The following is a 24961-nucleotide window of genomic DNA, read 5'->3' on the forward strand; positions in this document are numbered from 1 at the left end:
CTAGAAAGACACCCAGGAGACAGGTGATCTCCTCTGTCTCTAAGTTCCTTCTTTACAAACGGCTGCATCCATCCCCAGAGCCAAAGAGAGATCACAAGAAACTGAACCCTGATCTCCCTCCTCACCCACTTCCTTCCAGAGTGGCAAGGAGACAGGGAAGCAAGTCAGAGAAGGTTTTAAGGAGAATCAATACCACACCACATCCCATGGAAAGCTAACTCCTGATCCCAGGATTGCAAGAAAGGGCAAATCCACATTTAAGCTCCTGGTTATCTCCAAGGTCTGGTATCCATGGAACTGCCCTAGCATTCTGCATTACAGAGGCACAAAGCGACCGCACCCCACAGAGCCCCAGAGGCAGAGAGCTGGGCAGAAAGGAATGCAGACAGCTTCCCAGAAGTGCCCAGCAGAGGAGGAAACCAAGAGCTTCCCACAGTTTCCTGGGTCCAGAGCGGAGGAACAAGGCTCTCGGAAGAAGGACTTCAGCAGCTCAGAGAGCCTGATGGTCCTCGCATCTGAGGGCCCAAAAGGAGAGAAAAGCACCATGGTGGGAAGACGCCTGGACAGAACAAGCCTGGGCTGGCCCTAGATGGCTTCCAGTAAAAAGTGGCTCTGCTAAATGTGAGCAAGAGTCTTAGAGAAACCTGAAGCTACTGACAGCCTCAAAGAAACCCAAGGCAGGCCTAGGATGGGGAATGTCTGAACCACTTAGTATAAGCTTTTGCTGGTGGCTTTACCACCTGCCTTCCATGCAGAGGCTTCATTCTTTTCCACATCTTGGGGAAGGAGGGTGAACTAGAGCAGGTCCCCAACATCTGAAAACAAAGCTTGTAAGCAGATGGGCTCTGTAGGCTTCAATGCCTCCCAGCTCTGGTTCTCTTTGTCATGCTCTGGAGGCTACAAAGCTTTTTCCATTCCTGCTGTGAGGTGTGGGCTTCCCAAGGAGCCCCACCACAGTTCCCAGGAGCCCATACAGAAGCAAGGCTGAGCAAAGACGAAGCTCTTCCATACACAAGTGCTTTCTCCAACTGCCACAGATTACAGCTCTGTCTCCAACGTGTCACATATTACGGCTTTGTGAGGCTCTGCTCTAGGACAAGCCTGGAGGAAGGAGCAGAACACAGAAAGGAAATTATTCATAATTTCCGTTTGTACACTAAGCATCCACATTAAATATATCAAAAGAAAAGAATCAAATAATTTTAATTTAAAAAATGGGTTAAATCATAAACTGCTTTCCCTTCCAAGAAAAGCTCAATTCCTAATGCAGACTCCCCAAAACCCAGACAATGCTCCCCCCTTCTCCTCTCATATAAAACCCCCAGTTTGGAAACCCTCATCAGTTGTCAGCATTAACACAGAATACACACAGACATACAGAGACACACATGTCTGCCCATTCCTCAAAGCTTTGTTCCCACAGCCAAGGTTACGAGACCCTTTCCAATTTCAGGTCCCCATGGGACAGCTGGAGGCAAGAGTTAGACAAAGGGCTGTTCCCAAGGGAAGATCCTGGCTGCCAGTAGGACTGGGGGTGGCTGCAGACACCCCCACAAGTAGGAAGGAGGCTGAGTACCTGGAATCCCCCCTTCCTCCTCAGCACCAGTAAACCAGCTGACGTCACCACTCTGGTAGCCACATGTCTGCCTCCCAGCCTCTGGGATCTTGCCCATCCTCACCTCAAAATTGCACAATAAGCGTCTGGAGCTAGTTAGTTCAGTGACTTACAGCTTGGTACCAGAGAGACAAAGGTGAAAGGTATGCCCCTTACACAAACCATTAGTTTCACCCTGCCCTGTGGCCATAGGATTTACTCCCATACCTTGATCAAAATACACGCTACTTTTTTTGCAAAGAAACGAGACCAAAGATGAGCTCAAACCATCTCTGGGCACCATGGAAAGAAAGACAAAGAAAGAGGTAATCCACTATGGATGTACTTCTTCAGAACTACATGACACATACTATCCCCAGGCAAAAACATATGGATAAACTTTCCTACTCTAACAGGAAATTCTCAGGCCCTTGGAACCTAGTACAGCTTTGAATTTTATTCAAAAAATTGTTCCATTTTTCTTGAATCATTCATTCCACAAAAAGATGCTACAGTTTACACACAGAGCACAGAGACCTCATCAGTTTTCATAAATTGGCAGCAGATTGCTCCCGCTGGAAATAGACATGGTTTCAAACTAGCAGCTTTCCATTTAAGACGTGACACAGCATCACAACAAGAATGTATTATTTCCTACTGAAAAATAGGAGATAACTCAATTAACTCCACTACACAACATGCTTAAAGAATGAGATCCTGTCATAACTGGATCATGACTTTCAAAGTGGGGGATGTCTTTAGGCTTTAAGCTAAAGTATTTCCTGAGGTTACACAGAGTGGGCTGGGGGCGGGGGTGGGGGGAGAGGGAAAGGGAGGGAGGGAGAGAGGAGCTTAGTCAGGCATGGCACACTCCAGCACCTCCACTCAGAGACTCAGACAAAAGGAAGGACCCAGCTTTCCCGATCGAGCCCCAGTCATTCCTGGAAGCACTTCACATGACACCTCTCCATATGACAGGAATGAAGTCGGTCCCTTCCACAGCGACACCACCATCGGGGGCCACAAGGTGAGACTGTTTTTGCCCTGAACACTCCTCTGTCAGTCAGTCACCTTTATAAGTTTAAGACATTTTCCTGAAGAAACAATACTAGATATGGTAGCTGGATGTTCAAATAGGCTCATTACTGAACAACATGGCTAAAATACTGTTTCTATAAAGACAGCAAAAAAATTACCAGGGTAATACAAATATTTGCAATAAAATAAAACATAAGACAAGTAAAATTAAATAATTTTTATATATTCCAAAATGTGGTCCTGGATTCAAAGACAGGCATTTTTAAGGATTTCAAAAGGTACTCAACAGGGAAAAGACTGATAGCACTGATTCTTCACATCACGTCATTTCACTCCCAAAGGAGTGAAGTATTCATGGTGTCTGGCTCATCAGCTATGCCTGGGGCTAGCCTTCACACCACAATCAAAAGAGGGGTGGGGACAAGGTGGGTATTTCTTGAGACATCTAAGTAAAGCGGGTAGAAGAGAATGAGAAGGGAGGAAGAAGGTTAAAGAGGATGTGAGTAGGATTTGATAGACACTTACCTGGGGGAGAACTCATGAGACACAGAAGGTAGAGCATTCGTTACTATCCAGGGCTGGAGTGTGAGGGAGAACACATCAGGCATTACGTGACACAGTTGGGTCATCTTCCTAAACAACTTGGTTTAAGAACAAGTGGGATGGCAGTGATAGGAGAACAAACTCTGTGTGATTTCAATGCCTTTGTGTGTGCCTGCTCAGTCGTGTCCAGCTCTTTGTGACCCCCAGGGACTAGAGCCCGCCAGGCTCCTCTGTCCATGGAATTTCCAGGCAAGAATACTGGAGTGGGTTGCCATTTCCTACTCCAGGGATCTTCCCAACCCAGGGATCAAACCTGCATCTCTTGTGCTGGCAGGTAGATTCTTTTACCACTGAGCCGGGGAAGCCCTAAACCATGAAATTTTTGCACCGTGTTTTATGTCCTTGGATATGTCCCAGTGTATAGGGATTTTTAGTCTATGGGAACTTGAATATAATTTGTATCTGCTGTTGTGTGAAAATCGTATAAATCTTAATTATGCTGAATTGGTTCATAGTTCTAAAAATCTTAATTGATCTACTTAAAAAAATAATTGTAATACATAGTGGAACTACACGCAATTTTGTCCCGTATTTTGCAAGTCTCCTGTAAATGTGTTATACTTTCATCATTTAAAAAAAGAAATCAATAAACATTTGACATTTACCTTTTTTAAAATAAACATTTACTTACAAATGTTCTATTTATAAATAGAACAAGTGGGATAGGGGAAAGTACCAAATAGCCAGACATGGGCTCACAACTCTTATTGAGTCCCAAATCAAACCATCCTTTCACCCAGCTGATGGTGGCATCCACAAGAAACACATCCACAGCGCCGACAGGAAATGCTTATGCCTGTTCTCTTGGAGCAGGATGAATTGCGGTACCTAGCTCTTGAAAGAAAAGGAACTACCTCAGAGTACCATGTCACCTAGTTTTAAGAGTCCCAGGAAAGTAGAAGGCATGTTCACTGCTGATGTAGGGTAAGAATGGAGTCAGACCTTACAGAGTACAAAATAAAAGAGAGAGAGAAAGAAGGGAGGGAGGGAGGGAGGAAGAAAAGCACTGTGGTGTATGTCACAGAGACTTAAGACAAAAAGGATTGCAGAATAGCAAAGAAGGTCCAGTTGAAAGTATGCAGAGTCAATTATGAAACTCTTCTCCCCAGAACTAGTCTCGGTTCCATTACTTTCTCTAGCAATTTTCAGCAGTGGGAGGGCCTCCAGAAGTTGGGTGTGGTGACAGTGAGTACAGGTCCTCATCACTAACCCCGCAGGAACAGGCATCCCTCTGCACTCTTTTACCAAAGTTTCTGCTGACTATGCCTCACAAAGGATCACAGGGCAGCAAAAGACTTTGGAGACTGCCTTCCAAATCCGCATTGGAGGAACCCACGCAAATCTTTAACTAGAAAGAAAAAGTATAAACTAGGCAAGACCTAAGTAAACCCCCAGAATCATTTCAGAAGGGAACAATCAGGAAGAAATGTAGTTCTGCCTATTGGGTAAATGTGTGAGGGCTATGCTTTACACAGGCAGATGTTAAACCACTTTGCTCTTCTTCAAAGACTTGTCTTTCACGACACCATGGGGTGTTCTCTCAGTTCTTTAGTCTACTTTTATTTCCCAGGTCCTGGTGAAAGGATCCCCCAAATATCCCCCACTTTCCTTGCTGGAACCAAACCTTCAGGGCACAAGACTTGGAACGCAGCCATGCACAGAAGGAGTGATCAACAAATGCAGAAGTTGGACATGTTAGCAAACATTTAAGGTTTCTGGAAACTACAACTTCCAAGGCCCATTCTCCACATCATGGGGAAATCAAAGCCAGGTGAAGATCTGGGCTGAGTTTCAAATATTTCTGGGTTTATGAAGGAGGTGGAAGGTGGGAGGCAGAATTCTGGAATGGAACCCGCAGAAGGCCAAACCTCCCACGTCCCAAGGGTGACAGCAAACAGGTGTGCACCTACAGCAGGCCCAGCAGTGGACAAGACAGTCAGCTCTTGAAGTCATCCTTGTCAGAGAATTTCCACCACTTCTTTAGCACAGTTTATATTTTTTCAAAGTAACCAGACATATTAATTTTATCTATGTTTGGACATGAGTTTCCTTTTGGTTCCACTAACGACAGTCATGGTCCTGGTTCTCTGCCTCTCTGCCTCTAGCCTGTCTACTCTACTAGCTCCCCTGGGATTACTCTCTGGGTCCCGATCTCCATAGATTTCTGTGTCTTCTTCATCATAAAGTCCCTTTTGACAAAAGGAAATTGAGACATAGAAATGTGGCTTGCGCAAGTCTATAACACAAATTAGTAGCACAGCAGGGATTAGAATCCAATTCTCCAAACTCTAGTCCAGCACTCTTTTCAACTGACCACAATACCTCCGTTATAGGAGGAACATCTGCCCCCGAGCACCAAGACCAAGAATCAAAACAGTTTATCTGCGTGTCTTCTTAAGCAAAACAACACAGCCAGAATGTTTGGCAGAGACTAACTAAATATTTCCCCTGTGATCTGTGCCGGAGGGGAAGGCTGTGGGAGTGAGGTAGGCACAGAACACAGGGAAACTAAAGAGAAAACTGCTGCAAAGGCCAGCAGATGGGTGACAAAGGAGGGAAAATGCAGTCTTAAGCTGAGGACAAGCTAGGAGCAAAGGAATCGGAGTATTTTCCTTTAATGTTGAGATTTAAAAGTAGGGTTCTAAATGTAAATAGACTGTCACCTAAGAAGTGACCACAAGGAAGTCAAAAGAAAAGGTATCACAATATCGAGTCAAAAAGACAGGAATCTGGGGGAGTGATATGGGGGAACCTCAGAACTCAAGGGGAGGACAGACAGGTAAGTGATGCTCCTGTCATGGAAGGGAACTCAAGGGACCTAGGCCAAGGTTCTTCCAAGATCAAGCAGCTGAAGGAAGGCCAGAGGAACTGAAGAAGTCGCTATACAGTACTAGGTCCACTGGTTTAAAAAAAACAGAAAGAAATCCACCTGATTATCCAAAAGAGAAATTCTCCAAAGAGTGTGAAAGCTGTGGAATGGGAACATTTTTACCCAAGGAGCTTTCCAGGAACCTCTAACAAAGAAAAGGCTTTAAAGGGCAGGTAGGATCCCTCGACTGTGTCAAATGAACAAAAAGAAAAGGGAAGCTTCCATAAAAGAATAAAGAGGCCTGACTTAGGCTTTCTACCACTGCCCCTGGGGCAAAAAGGTTTTCTCTAGCACTTCTGTGAGCCATGGGCTTCCCAGGGGGCTCAATCAGTAAAGAATCCACCTGCAATGCAGGAGGCCTGCTTTCGGATCTCTGGGTTGGGAAGATCCCCTGGAGGAGGGAATGACAGTCCACTCCAGTATTCTTGCCTGGAGAATTCCATGGACAGGAGCCTGGCGAGCTACAGTCCAAGGGGTTGCCAAGAGTCAAACACGACTGACTAACATAGGTGCTGGACTCTTTCTATGAGCCATTATCCTATTTTTTATTATTATTGTTATTTTGGTCACACTGTGAGGCATGTGGAATTTCTCCAGCCAAGGGACCAGGGATTGAACCTATGCCCCCTGCAGTGGCTGCATGAGTCTTAACCACTGGACCGCCAGGGAAGTCCTGTGAGCCGTTATCTTAGCATAGATACAGGGAGGTCCACCTCAGAGACGCTGTGGCTTTCCCGGCATGCTTGGTAGGCAGGATAACACTGGAGCGAGGATGAAGTAATCTCACCAGCAAATTTAGCCACCCTCCCCGCTGGAAGAAAGGGAAAGAACCTGGAGCTCCTAACCTTAACAGGTTTACATTCAATTTAAGCAGCCAAGACACACATTCCAAAGAACTAAGAAATACTGCATCAACACTTCAGCTCAGCAAGCTCCAATAAGCAGCCAAGCCTCTGGGTATGAAAGACCATTACTCCCTTTCTTAGAGGACAGTACTGACAACTAAGGCAGGGAAGGGCAAATGAGTAAAGGTCTGATTGTCACAGAATGCAGCAAAAGAGAATTTTAGGAGTCAGAGGAATTACTTCCTTATTATGAACTGATTCACTCATTAGGCAAAGTCTATGAAATAAGGAGTTAAGTCAAGCGCAGCTCTTCCCCAGGTGGAAAAATTGAGAAGGCAGACAAAAGGACGGAGTGAACTCCACGGAAGCAGGGAAATCCCCCACCCAAGGCTTCATGTGTAATCAAAGGCAGAAAGGACCAAACTAACGTAAACAGGCCAAGGGAAGCTAACGTGCCCTTCTCCAGAGAGGCCAAAACACACACTTCCCCAGCATGGCCCTGGAAATGCAGAAGGTAGGTGTTCCCTTGGATGAGAGAGGCAGCCTAGGGGCGCTGGGGAATTCCCAGGATGCTCTCAGGCTTTTTTCCTCTGAGTTCCCAGGCACTCAGAGAGTTCACAACCCACCCACCCCACCCCCTCAACCTCCAGTGCACAGGGACCAAGTAGAAGGTAAAGCTAAGACTTAACTGCTTGGAGGAAAAATGCAGTCTGCCCAAAGTTCCCACAGAAGAGAGTAATGAGAAAATAACCAGAGGGAACAGCAGAACCACTTCCAAGTCTGAGCACCTAGGCCACAGGCCGGCGGTCTCCCCATCTCTTCCTTAGCACCAATGCAATAAACAGCTGCCCGGGAGAAAACAATGGGCCTTTGTCTGTGTCTCTGCCTTTAGATTATCTTGGAGAACCAAACAGGATTATTCCTTTAGAGGAGTGGTTCTCTTAAATACTGGCCCAGGCCATGATGCAAGTTTTTATCAGGTTCAGCAACCCTCTCAAATTCATACCTGATCCATGGTGGGCAGCAAGGCTAGTGTGCAACGCTGTCCCTTACCTGGAACATGACCCATGGCAGACAGGTGCTGGCAGCGCTCTTCCGGGAGCCCTCACCAGTCAGACACCAGAGCTATGACTTCTGCTTCTCCTTGGCCTGGCCACAGGATTAAAAGCCTAATGACTTACCCCCTTCTCTCCATTTACCAGAATATTCTATATTCAATATTCCATTGACAGTTGATGCTGTTTTCATCAACAAGCCTGTTGGAATGCACTATCAACTGTAGCTGTGATAAAGTGTGAAACAAGCTGGACTGTCAAGCTTCTCTTGAGGTTGTACTATCAAATAAAACTTCCAAACTGACAAACACATCAATAAAGTTTATGTTGTCATTTTTTTCTTGATTCAAAATAGTTTGTGTAGGTGCTAAGTTGCTTCAGTTGTGTCTGACTCTGTGCAACCCTATGGACTGTAGCCCACCAGGCTCCTCTGTGCATGGGATTCTCCAGGCAAGAATACTGGAGTGGGTTGCCATGTTCTTCTCCAGAGGATCTTCCTGACCCAGGGATTGAATCAAGTCTCTTACATCTCTGGCAATGGCAGGTGGGGTCTTTACCACTAGTGTCACCTGGAAAGCCCTCAAAATAGTTTAAATCTAACAAACTATTATAAGGTGCTTTCTTACAAAGAGCTGTTTTATTATCCTATTTTATTGTTTTTTTTAATTTATTTATTATTCCGGATTTCAAATGTCCTTTCTTATATGGCATGATGATGATAGGCTTGGGGGCTTTGTTTATTTTTGGCCTCCTTTCCTGGGAAAAATCTGAAAATCTAGGAATTCTGTGTTGGCCTCGTGAAAACAAAACAAAAAACATGTTTTATGAAGTTCAATAAGCTATAGTATGCTAGTCTTTTCCCATTTCCCTCCACAAAGATAACTGGTTGCAAATGAATTCAGCAGCCTTTTCTTTCCAAACACCAAGGACGAGATGCCACACAGCATGGCACAAGATCACAGCGCATGAAACAGAGACAGTCTGAAGAACTCCTAGTATCTTCCCCTTCAATACATCTCTCCTTATCAGCATTACTCCTCTCCCCAAACACCTCCAAATAAAACATACTCAGAGTTTTTCATAACAGTTAGCTGGATACCATGAGTTCCCTAATTCAGTCCAGAAGATTGGTCATTTTCCATGATTTCAGCACAAAGAAGCATCACAGTGTAGTGGAAAGGGCTTTGGAATCTAATGAACCTGGGTTCAAATTCGGGACCCTGGGAAAGTTCCTTGACTTCTCTGCATCATCATTTCCTTGTCTTTGGGACAATTAGCAGAATTTATGAAAGTACCAAGTAGTGACTGGCACAGAGTAGGTCTTCGCACTGACTCAGTTCTTCCTTGAAGCATTCCCTCTTAATATCCCCCGAGAGCAAGGCTTTTCAGAGACTTTTTTGAAAACAGAGAATTGGAAATAATGAAGACAAGTCCAATCATTTCCCACAAGAACTCAAAAGTCACAAGGCTTTCCCTATCTTGCCTTGCTAGTTACATTCCATCTCTTCCACAATTCCTTTCCAGGCTCTTTTGGAAAGGTCTGGGCACCTATTTAATGGTATAAATCTCCCACTTCTCCTTCTCAAGAGCTTAGAAGAATTATTAGCTGGCTCAGGGTTCTCTAAGGGCAAGGCATTCAGTGTCATCCAGGAAAATATTAAAATGTGGAAAAACCACTCATCTCACGGCCTCATGTTTTGTAGAAGGTCGAATCAACCCTTTTGGAGTTTGTTCAATCTGTTCTAAGCAAAAATTGAATCAGGAATCTAGTACAGCACTTTGCTGAACAAATGCTCCAAACAAGCAACAAAAAACTGTAATCACTTTTTTAAGACTACATACAGTTTCATTTCATAGTACTATTTTGATCCCTATTAATAGAAACCCTGTCATCATGAAAGCAAAAGAATTCCCAGTACCAGATGTGCCAGAAGAGTGAGCTTACATGCTACTTTTTCCAGGACCATAGAATTTTACACAGTTGAATTCTTTATAACAAGGGTTATTGTGTAAATGTGTTGTTTGACTTAATTTGCAAAAATCTGTAAAAGCTTTTCATACAAACAAATCACAAACTGGAAAAAAAAAATTGTTTATTGGCCCAAGGATCTCAAATTTTAATTCCAAAATTGGAGTCACCCTTTCAAGTGACAAGCTGAAGGCTTCAACCAAGGTGAATGAACTTCCTCACAAGAGAAGAAAAGACCCTTTGGACCCCAGCACTAATCTCGGTCTGCCCATGCTACTAAGGTACAAATCTTGTATGAGGAATAGACCCTGGGTGGGCCTCATTTTACTACCCTAGGAAAATGTAAATAAGGATCTCTACATTTGTAAGAACTGAATTTGCCAGGGAATGAAGTCAGAAGACCAAGAGAATATCAAGTGCAAAAATGAAAGGCAACAAGAGCCTGTGTTGGCAAACCACAGGCGATTTCAGCATGGCAGGAAGGGGAGGCCATGTGTGGAGGAGGACCTGAAGTAAAAGCCAAATGACAAAGATTTTTCAAAGTCACATTAAATGAGTTTGGAATTATCCTGTCAAAGAAGATTCAGTAAAGAACATTTGTGATTCACTTATATGAAGATTAAGAAAAGATTTTTTTTTTAATGGTAGCAGAAGGGCTAAGGATGTAGATACTCCCTGGGAAGACACAGAAAGCAACCTTCCCTGAAAATGTTCTTGATCTGAGTAGTAGTTACTTGGGCAAACACAAATGTTAAAGATCATTAAGCTACACACTTAATATTTGTGCACTTTTTGTTGTTGTCTGCTCACTAAGTTGTGTCTGAGTCTTTGCGACCCCATGGACTACAGAACGCCTGTCCTTGACTATCTCCTGGAGTTTGCTCAAATTCATGTCCATTGAGTCAGTAATGCTACCTAACCATCTCATCTCTGCCACCCTCTTCTCCTTTTGCCTTCAATCTTTCCCAGCATCAAGGCCTTTCCAGTGAGTCTGCTCTTCACGTCAGGTGGCCAAATTAACGCAGCTTCAGCTTCAGCATAAGTCCTTCCAATGTCTTTCCAAATGATTTCCTTTAGGATTGACTGGTTTGATCTCTTTGCTGTCCAACAACTCTCAAGAGTCTTCTCCAGCACCACAATTTGAAAGCATCAGTTCTTCGGCTCTCAGCCTTCTTTATGATCCAATCTGTACAAGACTGTAAAAACCATAACCTGACTATAAAGACTTCTGTCGGCCAAGTGATGTCCCCACTTTTTAATACACTGTCTAGGTTTGTCATAGCTTTACTTCCAAGGAGCAAGCCATGTCACCCTGTTAATTTAACATTTATGCAGAGTACATCATGTGAAATGCTGGGCTGGATGAATCACAAGCTGGAATCAAGATTCCCAGGAGAAATATCAACAACCTCAGATATGCAGAGGATACCACCCTAATGTCAGAAAGTGAAGAGGAACTAAAGAGCCTCTTGATGAGGGTAAGAGAGGAGAGTGAAAAAGTTGGCTTAAAATTCATTGTGCACTTTACTGTATGTTATTTCTCATGAAAAAGGAAGAGTTTTTAGCAAGGAAGTATGGTAATTGACCTGTATTTCAGAAAGCTCACTCTGGGAGCAGCTTGGGAGATTGACTGAAGAACATCCAAGGGCAGGCATTCTGAGACATTAAAACTGCATTCCAGGAAAAAGATGGTGAAGACTTTAAATGGATTGGAGGCAGCAAGGAGGACTTTTGGGAAATGGACTGACAAGACTTTATGAGTGTGATTATTGAGAGAGGAGAAATCAGAGACAACTCTGTGAAGGAGCTGGTGAAAACCGGAGAACAAAGCGCAGCTTTCCGGAGGTAAGTATTGAAATGTCAGCTTAAAAAACAGTCACTGGAGAAGGAAATGGCAACCCACTCCAGTATTCTTGCCTGGAAAATCCCACGGACAGAGGAGCGTGGTGGGCTACAGTCCATGGGGTTGCAAAAGTGTCGAACACAACTTAGCACCTGAGCACACACGCGTGGATGTGTACAAGTTTTGAAGAATTCTGTGGTTATTTCTTAACAGTGTCACATGTTCATTGAAATAATTAAATTAAAAAAAAAAACCAGTCACAACCTTTAAAGTTGAGAGTAACAGTTTTATTTGGTGGGAATTTTTAGGACTTTAGAGCCCGGGAGAGAGCATTTCAAGTAACCCTGACAGAACTCCTCTGAGGAAGTGAGGGGGGAGCTAGGTTTGACAGAAGTTTTGCAACACAGGGAAGATAGTCTGAACATCAAAAGATTATTGTTAATTAAAGAAAACCAGAAATCCCAAGTTAAGGAACTCAGCACTTTTCTTTGTATGGGAGGATGCAAGAGTCTGGGCTCACTGAAATCATTCCTTTCATATGCATTTCAGCTGTCCTGGGCCAGAATCCTGTGTTTTTCACCAAGGGCTCACCATAGGGAATGGCTGCTAAATCTCAGGTATTCTTCTCCTTCCTGAGTGCCCTTAGGGCTTACCAGCTCACTTAGGAGGGCTGCAATCACTGATGATTGTGACATTCTTGTTTACTGATACAGTAGGAAATACTCCATTTCTCAAAACATAAAGTCTGAGGTGCCTGTGGGTCACTCAGCTGTCCAAAAGCAATAATTATATACACTAACTATATGTCAGGTAGTTCTGAATATTTTACATATACTAACTCATCTAACTTCACAAAAACCTTATGAGGTAGGCACTATTAGTACCCCATTTTACAAATGAGGAAACTGAGGCATGAAGAAGTTAAATGACTTGTCCAGGACCAGATATAATAAGCAGTAGAAAAATGAAATGAACCCAGACCATTTGGCTCAAGAGTTCAGGCTCCTAAGGTGACCACTGAGATATAGGTGATATAGTCTCTGACGTAAAGGAAATAGTCGAATCCCTGAGGAATAGCTGAGATCTCACAGGAAGAGAGCATGCAAAAACAAGGGATAATAAAACATGCTTCTCAGTGTTGTCACAAGAATCAAACAAGATATGTGCAAGCCTCTTAGCAATACACAAGTCACAGAGTCAGGAACCTATTAAGGATAATTCTTCAACAAGATAATATACAAAAGGACTGACTCCGTTAGATTAAAAGAAGCTTAAAGGACATAACAACCAGATACAGTGTGAGGTTACAGGTTCAATGTCAGTATGGAAAAAAATGATAGGATACTTGGGGGTCAACAGGGGGATCTGAAACATGGACTGGGTGTTAGTTAAAATACAAATTCACTGAACATGAAAAGTGGAGATAATAAAAAAAAAATAAAACAATGAATTATAGTGTGTCTAGTATGATCTTGCTTTGGTAAAAAGCAAAGAATACAAATATGTACATAGATATGCATAGAGAAAGATCTAGAAGAGGGTGCACAGAGATATGAATAGTGCTGATCTCTGGGTGTTGGGAAAATGAAACTTAATTTTTTTACAGTGAACTACAATGCACACGTTACATTTTTTAAAGAACCAATTTAAAGTTGAAGGCAATTTCATATTTTGTAGTTTTCTATTAAAGAAGTCCACAGACAAGAAGAAAGCAGAGCAAACCTCAGACAGTATACAAGCTGGCTCCAGATGCCAAGAAAAAGAGGGGGAAAACAACCTCACTCCGGATAGCAATCCAAGGGCTCAATAAAACACTCCTCTTAAAAAACAAAAAAAAAAAAAACCACTCCTCTTCTACATCTGTCTTCTTTTGTTTTGAGCAGCTGCTTTTTCCAAACGATGGGAAAAATTAGCAGGATTGCCTCCCTCTCATTTTTGTCATTCGTTCTCAGAAAACAACACACCATGCCCCTCTCAGCATCCCCAAAGAGCCATGGAAGCAGGCAGCAGTAAAGAGCCTGAGAAGCGGCACAGGCCATGTGCCCTGTGTCCAGACTGCAGGCAGGGGAACTTTCAGAAGAAGGAAAACAGCCCCTGTGGAGAACGCTCTTCTCTGGGCTTACACAAGCAGGAGAAATTCTTCTGCAAAGACTTCAAACTTAGAGGGTTTCATCAGGAAGTGCCGCCCCGAATGGAACTTCCCACACTTAAGGCAAAGAAGCCAATTTTCATTTCTCTTAAATTTAAAGTCAGGCCAGGGACAGAGGTCAGGGAGAGAGGGGAGGGCCCAGTGGGGTGAAGGGGGTACACTACTGCTGAGAGCACTCTCCTCCTGGCCAGCAATCCCAGCAAACTGGAAGCTGCCAGATCTACCCAACAAACTCCAGTCAACCAGTTGAGGACCCTAACCGATTCTTATTTTTCTCTAAAACTGCCTCAGCATTCAGTATATTACCTATTACACAGTACACATTTAACAAGTGAATGCAAGCTTAAGTGAGTAGTCTGAACTAACTGAGGGCTTATGGGCCGAGCTACATAACTTTGGGGGCTTCCCTGCTGGCTCAGACGGTAAAGAATCCACTCACAGTGCAGGAGAACTGGGTTTGATCCCTCGGCTGGGAAGATCCCCTGGAGTTGGGCATGGCAACCCACTCCAGTATTCTTGCCTGGAGAGTTCCCATGGGGCTTAAAGAACTTAATGTAAAATAGAACCAAATGTTAATATTCTGTATCAACAACATTTGATGCAATATGATCAAAAGATTAAAGCTCCAACACTTAGCATAGCATCTGGTATTTAACAGGTTCTGCTTAGTAAGTATTTGTTGAATACTCTAAGATCAGATTTTTTTCTGCAACCCAAACTCTCAGATCCAGTATGAGATATTATTTGAAGGTCTGCGTTCTCACTTTCTTGCTGACTTTTAAAGTTTTTCCTTAGAGATGGAAAAAGATTCCTGAGGATGGAAAAACTTTTAAAGTGTCATACCCTGTGCCAATTCACTGGCCTGGTAAGGACTGTATCAATCTATTCTCATCAGCCCTTAATTGAAAATCTATGTGGATACATGTATGGGCCCAGGCTTTAGCACAACCCATCCACCCAAAGCATCTGTGGGTCCAGCAGGCAGATCTTACTTCCACTGGCCTCTTGAGTCCTAAAATGACAGTGTGAGGCTGCAGTCCCTGGAGGCTTGACTCCCTAGCCACAACACAGCTTCTCCGACAGAGATGTCCAGGCCCTCCCTTGGAAGCTGATCCCATTCACTGTCTGTCTGCTCCTTCTGCCCTTCCGCTCCCTCCATCACTTTTTCACACTAGTATAGTATTATCTTCTACCTCTACTTCTCAGGCTCAGCTGCCTGAAGAGAAATCATCACTTAGACACTAAAATGTCATTTACAACCATATACAGAATTAAGGTAAAAGGCCAGTTCTCCAGGCTTTTTACTCCCAAGCTCTCTCTAAGAATTCTGGGTACACACATCTTACCAAATAATTGCATGTCATCTTCAAAACCCCCACAAATTTCTAAAAGCAAACTGAAATGCAACTAGGCCCCTAACTACACTAACACCTGAACTGTTACAAGGGCCTCCAAATTCCTCAAGGTTCCACTTCCTTCCTCAACTCCAATCTATTCTCCATACCTACATACCTACATCACCTTCATTGGAGAGAAAAGACAGAACAAGACTTAAAGCATTTCGTATGCCTCCCTGTCATTCTGAATTTAAAGTCTTCAAGATAACATTCAAGATCCTCCAGGATCTGGTCTTCACCTTATTCAGCTCATCATATCTCCCATGGATCTCTCATACAAACCTGCTGATTCAATTAGGCCTAATTTCCATCCTAATTTCTATCCCACACAAGCCAAAATCACTGTGTAGAGGAAAGAGAATTGACCTAACAATCAAAATATCTGGATTCCAAACATTTACTAGCTGTGTACCTTTGGACATGTCCTTTGCCTCTCTAGGCTCGCTTAACAATCCTCCTAGTTTAAGAAAAATTACTCTATGATTCCTATACGACCAACCAAACCCATCTCTTCTTCAAAAGTCTGTAAGTCCTCCATGGATTCTTTCTAAGCACTCCAGACCACACTACTCTCTCCCTTCACTGAACTCCTATGTCTGGAATTCAAAACAAATCAAACAGTGCATTCATTCAGCTAAGATTTTCTGAGCATTTTCTTGGCCAGATATTACGGCAAATCTTTGGCAATAAATATAAAGCCAAGTAAGACCCAGTCAGTTCAGTCACTCAGTCGTGTCCAATCCTTTGTGATCCTATGGACTGCAGCACGCCAGGTTTCCCAAGTAAGACCCAGACCTGTGTATATCACCTGTATACCCCTTTCTGCTTCGCTTTTTATCCAAGTAAAGTTATGTTAAACATGCACATCAAATGCATATGACACCATTTATTCATTTAACAAATATTTATAGAAAACTTTTCACGTCCTGTTTTGAAAAGTAAAGATACCAGTAAACAGATGGACCAACTCCCTAACCTCATGGCATTGTTTATTTTTGTAAAAGTAGACAGGAAAAACACCCAAATACGTAATGCAATTTTAGGAATAAAAACAAGGCACAGATTAAAGACTGACTAAGAGTAGCTTATTTCGGATGGTCAGGGAAAGTCTCCCAGAGGTGGCGCATTTAAGCCAACACCTGAATGAAGTGAGAGTACAAACTGGCAGTATTCACGAAGAGCACCTCAGCTGCAGGGCAAAGGCTCTGAGACAGAGACATGGAGAGGAAGGCAGAGAGCAGGTGGGAGGGCTGGGGGCCAGAGCACATAAGGACTTGGTAGTAAACGTGAATTCTGAGTGTAATGCACGGGATTCCTTATGAAGGTAAATAGGGGACAAACACAACAGTTAGGCTGCTATGTGGGGAAGGAGTGGGGTAGAGGAGTTCAGGGCCAATTAGAAGGTTAAACAGAACCAGTTAAGGGCTTGGCACCCAGTCTCCAACTAAGCTCACATCTTGACTCTTCAGTTTATGAACTGTGTGCTCTCAAGGAAGTTCATCTCTCTGACCTCAGTTTCCACACCTTTAAGTGAGGATGACAGTACCTACATCACAAAGCTATCTGAAGCTTACACTAATGCATGTAAAGCCCTTGGAACAGAGTTTGGCACAAAGCATTCCATGAACGCCAGTGCTTTAAAGCCATGGGATCACCTGGGGAAGGGCAGATAAAGAAGAAAAGGGGGCTGGAGTGACCCCTGGGGCTCTCCAACATCTCCAAAGGCCTCCATTCAACCCGAGGCTTTTCCATAAACCTGCGTGTCCTAAGCCTCATTCAGGCACAAACCCCTATTTGTGACTCACGATTTAAAGCTTGATAACTTAATACTTTATAGAAATCTTCAGGCAACAGTTATACGTTCTAAGTTCAGGACTGGTTTGGTTTCTGTTGCTGTTTTTTTTCACATACTTGTATACCCACTACCATGCCTGGCATAGAGTCAGACACATACCAGGGTGCTGGAAACTTGCTTGCATAAACTAAAAATTTTAAAGTCAACGTACTATACTTTCTCTTAAGGAAAGAAACAATCTTCAAGGAATGATGTGGATTATATGATATCTTTAGCACTACCCCATCATCCAACCATCAGGCCCCCTTAGCTCCGACAGTCACAATGGCCAAAGCACCTGCCAGGCCATTTTCCCTCTGACTTCCAATCCTTGCGCTCTATGTGGAAACTTTTCTGTCTCTTCTTTCCTGGAGATTTGTCTAGGTGTAAAAGCCTCTTCTATCCGGCAACATGTCACAATCTGGCCCCTAGCCCCTAGTCTCCATAAGCTAAAAAAAAAAAAACCCTGGACATTTGAAGCCAAATTTTATTCCCTAAAAACAAAACAAACCAAAAAAAAAAAGCATCAAAACTTAGGTGAGAAAGAGGGAAAGAAAATGGAAACACACATCCAGAGAACCATCTAGGAGGGCTCCTCCCACCACTGTGCAGGCGTCACAGTGCCTTCAGCTAGTTACTACGAGTATTTACAGAATGACCTCAAGTGACAAGAGTTTCCAACAGAACAAAAGTATAAGTCAATGAGGGAAAAGAAGTCCTAAGAGTTTATTGTTTTGCTTAGTTTCCACAGAACTACATGCCCTTCTGTTTGTCTTCCCTGTCCCACCCACCTTCCTCCCCACACTCTCAGCCCTGATGATAACCGCAGAAAATAAGGCTGACCCACTAGGACCAGCTGTTGCTGTGGCTTCAACCACGTCTGAGCCTCAGATCCTGAGATCTGCCCGTGGCCCCCCAGGGACCAGTACCAGTGACAAGGATATGGGAACCACGTAGGCGACTTGAATGTGGGCAGAGCTGAGCACATGAAATTGCTCCCAAATTGGCTTTCTCACTCATATCTAAACCTGGAACAGACAAAAGGCTGCTAGATGTTATTTTACCAATACCTTTCAGCAAAGCTACTGCTAACTAATTTGGACTGCTGAGCTGCTTATGGGGGTTTTAAAAATGGTCCACCTGAAATAAGATACAAAGTGATCTCTGTCCATCTCCCATGACTCTGCTATCACTTTCTGTATAAACACTCTGGTCCTAAATCCTATTCTAATTCAAGGCAGTGACCTGTCAAAACACAGATGTAGGGAAAAAAAAATACAGCAAAACAAAACCCTCACAGTGGTTTATCTCTGATAAATTGGACATTAAAGACTCAAATGAACATTTTGACCTTAAATCCTGTTTTTCCATCCTCTTCCTAAACCTATATAGCACTATATAGTCATTTGTAAGCTGGTTTCCTCCATCCTGAGGTCTGTGTGTATAGATTCTAACATCTACTGAGAAGCAAAAAGCTTTGATTCTCCCTCCTATAGTGGTACAAAATTTCAGGGGAGCTTCTATTCCCTTTGGATCCCAGTGTTAGGATCATTCTGGTTGTGTAGAAGCCCCTTGGGTCTAAGCACCTAGCATCCATCCCTGGCTCAAGTGCCAAGACCAGACTTTTAGGGAAAACTTCTTCAGGCAATCCTCACTACCAACCCACTGGGTACCTTCTAATACAGGCGCTACTATATTTAAGCGGAGCTCCCAGCAGCTCTAAATGCAACCTAACGTAACTAGCAGCAAAAATAACTGACTGAACCCTGTTCACTTACTAGAAAATATATGCTCACATGTTGAAACTCTTTATCAGGAGTAATCTCAGCATCTAGATCAGATCAGAACCTGAAGTGATGTACAAACAGCCACTTCCCCATAGCAATACTCCAACCAGGGTTATCCAAAAATACTTCCCATCTAACTTCTTTACTCTACCCACTCCTCAATTCATCAAACACCTTGTACCAAGCATGTATACTGAAGAAAAGAAATAAGAGAACAAAGAGATGCTTGAAAGCGCTAGCCAATGTGCTATGTCCACAGCAGATATTCAGTAATGTTGAACACCAGAGTGGATGAATAGTGCTTCCTTGAAGACTAGTGTCTGACAAAATGTCCTAAGACATTGACTGCTTCATTAAAAGCTATATCTACTCCAATCTAGCCTTCAAAAAGGAAAGAGCAGGGAGAGGGGGTAAAAAATCCACATTCTACATTCAAACTTCAAACTGTATTCAAATTAACACCCAAGATCCCAAATTCACATCAAAGGAAGACAGAAAGTCACCAACAGTGACATTGGCCCACTCAAAGCAGTTTTCAGAACACTGACAACCAGGACTCTCAGCATGCTCTCATCATTATGGCCCTTTTATCTCAAGAGGCCCATTAAAAGAGGTTTTCTTTCTTATGCTGTTATAAAGGGTTAAGCAGATTATTTCTATCATATTTACTCAGGGGTCCTAGATTCTGGTTTGAACAAATGATTCCCACACTTCTAGAAAGGCCTTAATTGAGTTAGTCTGTTACTTTTAGTACAATCTTACAAAGGCTGGATTCTTTTTAAGTCCTTAAAAGACTTGGGTAAAATTCTTCTGGTGATAATTTTTTTTTAAAGATCCTCTCCAGTGTTTACATATGTTCCACAACCACTCATGCTGATAAGGGAGGAAAAAAGTACATTTTATTTCCAAAAAGCATCCTTCAATCTGAAAGCTCTAATTGCCAACATATCTGATACTGACTTCCTGCATAAAACAACACACAGAACAACACGTATAAACACAGGTCTAGAAAGCAACTCAGCTTGTTTAGCCAGAGAAAGGGAATGAAAAGATGGGTACAGAAGGAGCAATCTACATCTCTGGTAGCTGACATTAGGGTTCAAGAAAGACAATTTGCCCACTCTGTGAACAACTGTGCATTAAGAGGCATGAAAAAAGAGTAAAAACAAGAAACACTAAGAGAAAAAAAAAAAGCTCAGGCTAAACAAAGAGATAATCTGTGATCATCAGTCTGGAAAGCTCAGGAGGAAACATTTCCTGGAGAGATTGTGAAGTCTCTTGAGAAAGAGCAAATCTCTTGAAAAAGATTTAAGAATATTTGGAGGTGGAGATTTAAGGATAATTGGAGGTGGAGTTGAAGTGGGTTAAAATAGTCAAATGGTTCTACTATTCTAGGAGTTTACATCTGAGTATCAAAAGGATATTCTAGTCCTTTTTTTCTAAGCTTTTAGCTATCTTGGAAAATGTAAATCATTCCTTTAATAAATTATAAAAATGATAGATGCTTACCAAATATAAAAACACTAACAACTGTGTGAGCAATGGGCCAAAAATGCAACCAAAACATCTCTGACATTTAAACAAGAGTACTGCCAAAGTCTCTTTTTGAGACCCCCAACTCTCAAAACTAACCTCAAGAGCATTCTCACAGAAATCCATACCAAAAGATCTGCCATTCTCTGAAGAAAAATCCTAGATAGTTTTTCTTTCTCGTCTATAACCACAGGCCACAGATAAAACAAAATGGTTTTCAAGTGATACAAGATACGAAATGGGAGAAGGAGCCAAGGACTAATCAGGGCATGAACTATCGGTTCATCCTGGGAGATTACTCTGATCTAGAAGAACTAGATACACCGAGCTAAGCAACATTGAATTCCAGACACTTCTGAATAAATGGCAAAGCGGGAACCTTACCCCATATCTTTGGACTCTAAATTCCCTACTTCAAGAGGGCATATTCCTCGGAAGTCCAAACCCAAACTGAGTCACATCCTGACACATTTAGAGCTGCTGGTGAGAATTTCATATACCAAAGCCTCATTCAATAGGGCAAGCTCTCCAGTTAGAGGCTCTTAAAGGTAAAAATGAATTTGGAGAACTGAGATGAAACTTCAGTTTTGCATCTTTTTTTTTTTAATTTATTTTTGCTGTACTGGGTCTTCGTTGCTGCGAAGGCTTTTCTCTAGTTACGGTGAGCAGGGACTACTCTCTAGCTGCAATACACAGGCCTCTCATTGTGGTGGCCTCTCTTGTGGAGTACAGGCTCTAGTGAGTGTCGCTTTTAGCAGTTGTGGCGAGTGGGCTCAGTAGTTGTGACCCCCGGGCTCTAGAACACAGGCTCAGCAGTTGTGATGCACAGGCTTAGTTGCTCTGTGGCACATGGGATCTTCCCGGATCAAGGATTGAACCCGTGTCTCCTACATTTGCAGGTAGATTCTTCACCCCCGAGCTACCAGGGAAGCCCATTTTGCATCTTTTTATTTTACAAAAAAACATGGTTGATTCTAATATGAGTTTATTAATAAAACAATGGCTCCACCCACTGCTGCCCTTCCTGTGCCCATTATCTGCAGTGAATCAAAGGGCCTGGCTATAAACTTGGATAGTAGATGACCCTGCAAGCTCCCGAGCTGGACAAGTGAACAACACAATTAACTGGTAGGAAATGTGGCAGGGTAGAAAGAGCTTTGCATATCTCAAAATCCTGGCTTTCCGATCCCTTCTAAATTCCTACACAGTAACTACCCAAATGCAACCTATGGCCGCTCCGTAACAAAAAAGTGAAATAAATCTACATTTTTTTCTTAACTGGTCTTATTAATAAGAAAGGTAATTTCAATTCATTTTCACCTTGCTGGTGCCAAGTTTTAAATTTTGGCATTTTTAAGAAGCAAGTGAATGTTAAGGGGAAAGGGCATCTGAACTTAAACAACATTTTAGGACAGCGGCCCTAGACTGGGGATTCAACTTTGCCACTTAGGCTCTTAAACAAATTACAACATTGATCTATACCCCAGGGTAGCCAGGAAGGAAAAACCTTCTCACCAAAGCATTGTGAACCACGTGGGGAACATAAAGGACAATCCAGCAGTCGTGATGCTCCACAGACACATTCCATGTCAATGCTCACCTGCTCAGATCCAGCGCTTCTCTGATCCCTGGCAGCTCTGTGGTCTGTGCAATCGGTTCTCACCCAGCGAACGAAGCCATCAAAGGGTAGGGGGAACGGGGCAGGAATTTACACACTGAGATATCCTGAACACACTCACTGTCTTCAGGCTGCCAATTAAGAACTACATCTTGCAGGTTACCTAAGATGAGCATGTTACATTCCTATACACAGATGTCATAATAATCTTCTAAAAACACTGCTTTACCCATCATTTCCTTTCTCAAAAATCTTTAAAAGCCAGACAGAGTAATAGGATGAAGTTCCAACTCCTGAGCCAGAATTCAAGCTGACCAGTCTGCTTCAGCTGAACCTGCCACTGTCCCTGGGGAAGGACAAGCTTTAGAGTCAGGCCACAGGGAGCAGGAATTCCAGCTCCACCGCTTACCACTTGTACGATCCTGAACAGTTTACTTATCTGTGTGGTCACTTCTCTTTAAAACAAGAAGAGCAATACCTACGCCATAGCCCTAGAGGATGGAAGAGAGAACATGGCATATAGCACAGAGGAGATGATGCTTAGTAAGCACCACTTCTCTCCCTAGCTCCAATCCAAAAGGTCTACTCTCTTCTCTCTTGAAAATTCTCCCCAGCAACTTTCCACTGATTTCAGAACCATGCTTTGCTTCAACGCCTAACTGAAATCTTTTCTATAAAGTTACCCTCGCTCGTGATCATTTTTTCCTCTGAGATTCTTATATTTTAGGCCAATGGGTCTAAACTTTTCGTTCTTCTCTACGTGTTGCTCCTCTTTCCCCAACCAGTCCACAAACCCAAAAGCAAAGTTTTTAACCAATCATCAAGCCAATAACAATTTAAGTGGTCGATAAAAAATACTTTGAATAAACAGTTGCCTTGGGGTTGTCTACCAATGATGGGAGCCCTTCTGGCCCAATTAGGGAATAATACTACTTTCCATATACGCTTGAGAAAATCTCCCACACATCTTGGGGAATTTTTCCAAGGGTAATATTTATTGGGTAAATGAAAATGAAGCCTTAATCTATGTAGTCACAAGGGAACCCTCAGCCAAGCCAGCAGAGTCCAAGAAGCTTTAATTCACTCCAGGCATTCAATAGGTTCTTTTTAGCTCTTGCTTTGTGCTGTCCCTAATTTACCATAGGAGACAGACTATGAGCAATCTGGTCTCTATCTTTGATTAGCTTTCTGAAACTAGACTATTTCTAAGGGGTTTCAAACCCTTATTTCTGAAAAACCTTATCAATGAAGGGATTCACCTTCTGAAAATATTACCTGGGAGGAAAAACAAAACAAAACAGTAATACAGTTACTTGGGTTTTAACTTGGTGGCCCTATCCTAAGATGGCCAACTGAGGAACGTGCACATAAGCACCAGCTCAAAACAGCCCTGTAGACGGAATAATGACCCCTTCACCATTCCCAAGACCCTGCCGTCCAAACAGGAGAAACAACCGCATCAGGATAAGGCAAGAGGTGGACTGAGGCAGCATTAAGCGAAATTGTCTTCCTTAGTGAAGTTGTTTCACTCAGGTTCAATTGTAAACCACATTCTCATAAAGACCACAGGAAAAATGCAATAATCTCTCTTTAGAAACACTTGAAAACGTTCAGTCTCTTAAATTCTACAAACTACTAAATTCTTTAATCAGGTAACACAAACGTTGCCTGAAATGTGTTCCTTTAGTCTTGGGTCACTTAAAAATACACTTTCAATATTTAGTGCGCTTCAAAAGAACAGCAAAAAAAAAAAAGTAAAGGTGATCATAAAGTGATAGCAAAATTAATTTTCCTTTGTTTGAGTTCCGTGTGTGTGTGTGTGTGTGTGTGTGTGTGTGTGTGTGAGTGTGCACGCGCTGGAAGAAGCCTGCACACAAACTACCAGAGCTGCAGGTAAGAGCTGCCGAGCAGCTCTGGGCATCCAGGGGCTCGCACAGAGCCCCCTACCAGGACCGCCCAGACCTCGGGCTCCTCCTGGCACACCAGCTCTGCGCTTCCCCAGACCCTCGGCTCCATGTTCCCCACCCCCAACTGCGCGCCCCAGCGGAGCCGGGAAGCTAGGCTTGCCAGGACCGCCCGGAGGGCAGCCCCCACCAACCCTGCTCCTCGGCGCCTTCAGAGTCCCCGCTAACACTCACCGAACTGGAACACCTCCGGGGCAGAGTGGTGAATAGTGGGAAAGCGCTCAGACTGCAGCCGCAAGGCAGGGCGCGACAGAGCCGGAACCGGCGCCCCTCCTGCCCGCCACCAGGCCTGGAGCAAGGGCATTGAGGCCAGCAAGCAACCTCCTGGCGGGAAGACGGGCAGGGAAAGCCTGGGCGGCGGCCGGGACACACTTACCTCTGAGCCCCCCAGTCGGGCTGGGTGCTCGCAAGGATGAGGGCTGGCCTGCAGCGGCGCAGCCCGGAGGAGGAGCCGCTCCGGGAGAGAGGGCGGTAGTCGGGCGGGCATCCGCGCCCGGGGCTGCGGCCGGGCTGTAGCGAGAGAGACGGGAGGGAGCACAGATTTGAGTGGAGGGGGGCGTGGAGGAGGTGTGCCTCCACCCGAGACAGGGAGGGTGGGCTGCTGGAGCCGGGTGGAGGGGTGTGCTCGGAGGCTCTGGAGGGAACTAGAAAACCGCGCTGAGAGTGCTCAAAGCGGGGGAGGGAGGGCGCTGGGGATGGGCAGATGGGGGTGGAGAACAGGATGAGGAGTTGGTCCTCAAACTGGACCGGCCCTCACCTCGGACCATCCGACCAAGAATTGTCTGGGTCTGGAGCAAAACACAAGAGGGTCTGAAACTTTATGTCATTTTCTCATACACACGTGACGCCCCTGCAGTCCAGAT

At 43.7% G+C, this 24961-nt stretch overlaps 1 protein-coding gene across 1 annotated transcript in view; it reads right to left on the reverse strand.

Moving 5' to 3' along the window:
• Positions 1-24580, reverse strand: part of DENND2B (DENN domain containing 2B) — a 163003-nt gene extending 138423 nt beyond the window's left edge. Inside the window, exon 1 of the mRNA XM_020870839.2 lies at positions 24475-24580. The gene's annotated coding sequence lies outside the window, so the exon portion shown is untranslated. The remainder of the gene's footprint in view (positions 1-24474) is intronic.
• Positions 24581-24961: the final 381 nt, after the last annotated feature.

This window comes from Odocoileus virginianus, chromosome 10 (genome assembly GCF_023699985.2).
Source record: "Odocoileus virginianus isolate 20LAN1187 ecotype Illinois chromosome 10, Ovbor_1.2, whole genome shotgun sequence".
Taxonomy (NCBI): domain Eukaryota; kingdom Metazoa; phylum Chordata; class Mammalia; order Artiodactyla; family Cervidae; genus Odocoileus; species Odocoileus virginianus.